General features: G+C 33.1%; 1 pseudogene; it reads left to right on the top strand.

Annotated features, from left to right (window-relative positions):
- The first annotated feature begins 2,275 nt into the window (after positions 1–2,275).
- LOC112919075 (ATP synthase subunit d, mitochondrial pseudogene) lies at positions 2,276–2,773 on the top strand (annotated as a pseudogene).
- Positions 2,774–5,431: the final 2,658 nt, after the last annotated feature.

Raw genomic sequence — 5,431 nt, forward strand, 5'->3', positions numbered from 1 at the left:
CTGAGTTTGTTGAGTAGGTTTTTATTTTAATTAAGATTTATTTATTTGACGGAGAAAGAGAGAGAGGGGAGTGACAGAGGGAGACAGAAATTCAGGCAGACTGTGCTGAGTGTGGATCCCAACAATGCAGGGCTCAATCTTGTGACCTTGAGATCACAACCTGAGCTGAAAGCAAAAGTTAGTCACTTAACTGTGCTATCTAGGTGCCCTGTTTGTTGAGTGCTTTAATCATGAAAAGATACTGAATTTTGTTAATGCTTTGCCTGCATCTTTTGAGACAGTTATATGTCTTTATCCTTTATTCCATTAATATGGTATATTATATTAATTTTAAAATGTTAAACCAGCCGTACATTCCTGGGATAAATCTCATTTGGTCATGATGTATAGTCCTTTTTACATGCTACTTGATTCAGTTTGCTAATATTTTGCTGAGAACTTTTTTAACCTATATTTATAAGATGTATTAGTCTTTAGTGTTCTTTTTCTGTGATGTTTTCCTCCGGTTTTATATCAGGGTAATATTATCTTCACAGAATGTTCACTCATCTCTTACTTTTGGAAAACTTTGTGAAGAACTGGTATCAATTATTTGAATGTTTGGAAGAATTAAGTTATTTATAAGATCAGGAGAATCTGGAGTCTATATTATTTATGGAGACTTATTTAGAATGTCAAAATCTTCTATTAGCTAGGATATAATTAATATTTATAATTATAATTTATAATTTTATATACACATATCTCATGTTATTTATTATATGTAAATATGTATAAAATATATGTAAATATGTATAAAATTTTATAAATATATAAAGCCAAGAGAAAATTTTATCTTTTATGTATCTTCTTTAATTGAGAATAATAGTATTTCATAGGAAATTTTGCTTTTATTTTTCTTTTTTTCTTTAATTTTGCTATCTTTAACAGTAATCTGCTCTCTGTGTTTAGCCAAACACTCAAGGTAGGAAAAATACACTGACAAAATTAAGAAATACTGTGACATGGCACTAGGGCATTCCACATGCTCTATTTATGGTCAAAGATAATTTAAAAGGAAAACAAAATAAGCACCAAATTTATTTAGTCATTTAAAAAAGTGCAATGAAAGCATATCAATAGTGAAAGCACTCAATCTAAAGGCATCTGATACTGTAACAGACATTATTTATACCCAGTACATGTTCACCTTTATTTTCTTTTGAGGATCAAATTTCTGTTTTCTCAGAGTTGACCTCAACCTTTAAAACCAGTGATAAGATGATGACCCCAACATGGCCAAAACAGCACTAACCCTAGCCACAAAGATTATTTTACTGATAAGCATGCAGCCTACACTAGACTGCTAAGAGCTCTCTTTTACTTTGGCTAGGATGATTTGGGAAAAAGGAGACATTGGTGGCTAAAAGACTTATACAAACCAGAGTTTCTGGATGTGATTGTCTTTGGCACTAACTTTGTGTGGGAAAGGCATGTCTGAAAATGTACCAAACGTAAAGGAGGAAAATAGAGCTAATGGCTACAAAGGGTCAAAGATCTGATAACACTGATCAAATCCTGGATTGAGCCATACTTGAAGCTAGTTCATCCTAACATGTTCTAAATTATGCTAGCTAATAAATTCTGTTTGGCTTAAGCATTTTGAAATTGAGTTTCTGTCATCTGCAGCAAACAATGATTATAAATGTATGAATATAGAATTTTAAAGCCAGATCAACATTATCTCTGCTTATTTATTTATAATCAGCATAAATGCCCATTAAATTACATGAGGATTAGATTGTGCTTAAAGTATTTGAAAAAAACTCCTATGTAATTTCGAAGATGAAGATTAAAGAATAGTGCTATAATTAAAATGCAATATAGTTCTATTTAGTTTCACATGTAGGTGTATAAACCTCAAATTTAACATTATACAAATGAAATATAGAATATTAAAATAAGAATAAAAATGATATCAACTGTGTAAGGTAGCAAAAATCAATGTATTCATTTAAGCTTTAAATACTATTAAATTATTAATAATTTAAATGACTAAGAAGAAACATGAACAAATTGTGACACACTGCTAAGGAAAATGTGAACTAACTATAGAAGTGCCTTGTACATTGCCTTGTACATAGTAAGAGTGAAGATATTAAAGTGATTACTTTAAACATTTTTACTGTTAAATAATACCTAATTAAAAACTTTCTGACAAAGAAACGTCAGGCCTTGATAGCTTATTAGGAAAGGCAATGTCGGTGGGCCGCTGGGGTCGGTGAAGGATCTCAAGATGGCTGGGTGAAAACTTGCTCTAAAAACCATTGACTGTGTAGCTTTTGGGGAGATCATATCCCAAAACCAGAAGGCCATTGCCAACTCCCTAAAATCCTGGAATGAGATGCTTACCTCCAGGTTGGCTACTCTTCCTGAGAAACCACCTGCTATCGACTGGGCTTACTACAAGGCCAATGTGGCAAAGGCTGGCTTGGTAGATGACTTTGAGAAGAAGTTTAATGCCCTGAAGGTTCCTGTGCCAGAGGATAAATACACTGTCCAGGTGGATGCTGAGGAAAAAGAAGATGTGAAAAGCTGTGCTGAGTTTTTGTCCTTCTCAAAGGCCAGGATTGAAGAATATGAAAAAGAGCTGGAGAAGATGAAGAACATAATTCCATTTGATCAGATGACCATTGAGGAACTGAATGAAGTCTTTCCAGAAACCAAATTAGACAAGAAGTATCCCTATTGGCCTCACAAGCCAATCGAAAACTTATAAACTTGAGTTGAGGAGAAAGCCCTGGCCCTCATATTATAAACGCTGGACATTAAAAATAATGATATGGTGGTGTGTGTCTCAAAACAAAAAAAAAAAAACAGGAAAAGGCAATGTCAAAGAGTGTTCAATCTTATGGCTTTCTGCCTAAGGACAGGTCTCAGGCACAGTGCTACGCATCGAGAACTCAGATAAGATGCCACAATTTACTGGCTTGATAAATCAGAAGACAAAATTTTGGGAATCACAGAAGCTGGAAAGTGAAAGTTTAAATCTCAGAAAAGAGAACCACAGGAGGGAAAACCTGAATTTTGCATATATAATCATTGTACAAATTTCTGGTTGATTCAGGAAATACATGTACTACACATGTACAAGGCAGACTACGAGGAGCACAGCTAAGGCCAAAAGAAGTGACAGAAACTACACCTGCCTACCACAGGGAAGACACAGCTTGAAATTTGAGTTTAACCAAGCTCTCTGCCTTCTTAAAGCAAAAAGATCAACACTTAATTTAGGGGAACATGACAATCTACTGTCTATGAAATATATCAATAAAATGTCCATGATGCAATTAAAAATTATAAGATATATGAGAATACAGCAACTCCTATAACTCAATGAAGAAAATGAAAACATGCTTCTGATAAATAGGCAAAAACAAGGAAATTTCAACAAAAAACTAACAACTGCTAGAAAACCGTGCCAATGGAAACCCTAAAACTGAAAAATAGATAATACCTGGACAAAAAAAGATCACTTAATAGAAGATTGGAGATGATTAAAAAATAGTAAATTCAGAGATAGATGAATAGGTATTTTCTTATACCATCCATTACCTGTTGGGTAATACAGCAAATCCAATTCATGCAGATGTGGCGCTCTAGAGGGACAGAAAAGAATGGTACAGAAAAAAATTATCTGAAAGGACTTCAAAAAATATCTGACACCATATTTTTCTTTTTCAAAATTGTTTTAGCTATTATTGTTCCATTACCTTTCTATATAAAATTTAGAATTATCTTGTCTGTATCTATAAAAAACTTTGCTGGGATTTTGATAGGAATCACATGAAACCTACATATAAATTTGGAGAAAATGTACTATGTTAAATTTTCCACTCTATCAAGATGATATATCTGTTCATCTATGTAGCTCTCCTTTGATTTCTTTCATCAGACTTATGCTGTCTTCTTTAAACATCCTGTAAATTTATTTTACATCCTGTAAATTTACCGTTATATTTATACATAAATATTCATTTTTTGTTAAGCTCTATGCTCCAAATGAGGCTTGAACTCAAAACCCTGAGATCAAGAGTCGCATGCTCTATTGACTAACCCAGACAGGCATTCCCATAAACATTCATTCTTGAGTGAATATAAATGGTATTATTCTAAATTTCAGTTTCTGCATGTTCATTGCTAATTTATAGAAATGGAACTGATTTTAGTATTTTGATCTTCTATCCTGTGACCTTGCAGAAGTGACTTATCCTAGTGGACTGTGTTGTTTTTCTGTCGATTGCCTGAGATTTTCTATGTATACAATCATGTCATCTGTAAATAGGCACAGTTTTACTTCTTTATTTCCCAAATGAATGCCTTTAAATTTCTTTCTCTCACCTTGTTTTGCTTTCTAGGATTTCTCATCCTATGGTGAATCAAATGGTGAGAGAGGACACTTGTTTCTTGTTCCCTATCTTAGGGGGGAAACAGTCTTTTGCCATTAAGTACAATATTGGCCTTAGGTTGTAGGTAGATGCTCTTCAGAAGAAATTCCTTTCTATTCCTAGTTGGCTGAGATTTTTATATCATGAATGGATACTGAGTTGTGTCAAATTATTCTTCATCATTTGATATAATCATGTGTTTTTCTTTAGTTTGTGAATATGTGGCTAATATTGATTTTTGAATACTGAACTACCCCAGCATTCCTGGAATAAACCATACTTGGTCACTGTGTGTATTATAAATATATTGCTGGATTTAATTTACTTATAGTATGTTGAAGAATTTTGGATCTAAGGTCATGAGAAATGCTGATCTTTGCTTTTTGTTCTTGCTTTTGATTCTGTCTTGTTTGTGTATCAGGGCCTCAGGAAGTGAAAGGGAGATATTTCTTCCTCTTCTGTTTTCTGGAAAGGGTTACATCAAATCGGTATTAATTCTTCTTTAAACATTTGTTAGAATTTCCCAATAAAAGTATCTGAGCCTGAACATCTCTTTTTCAGGAGTTTTTAAACTATGAATCCATTTTCTTTAGTGATTATTGGGCTGCTCAAATTATTTATTTCATCTTGAGTGAGTTATGATTGTTGTCTATTTTAAGGGTCAGAAACTTTACTACCTTTGCATTTTTTCATGGCTTTCATCTATTCATGTTTCTCCATCTTCTCCTATCCATTGATGTAATTTATGCTTTACTAGAAAATGTACTGATCCGATCCCATTTGCTTTCCATTTTTCAGCCTTCTCCAAACTTTCTAGTTCTCTGGTAATCATTTAAATAATAGAGGTGTGCATGTGTTTGTGTACATATATAAATATGCATATGTACATATATATCAGTGGCATATATTTTCTATGTTTTTTTTCAGCATTGGGCATTTTTTAATGAGTGGAAAGGTAGCTTAATTAGCCTACTCTGCTATTTGATCAAATACCCTCTCTACTT

This window comes from Vulpes vulpes, chromosome X (assembly GCF_048418805.1).
Source record: "Vulpes vulpes isolate BD-2025 chromosome X, VulVul3, whole genome shotgun sequence".
Lineage (NCBI taxonomy): Eukaryota > Metazoa > Chordata > Mammalia > Carnivora > Canidae > Vulpes > Vulpes vulpes.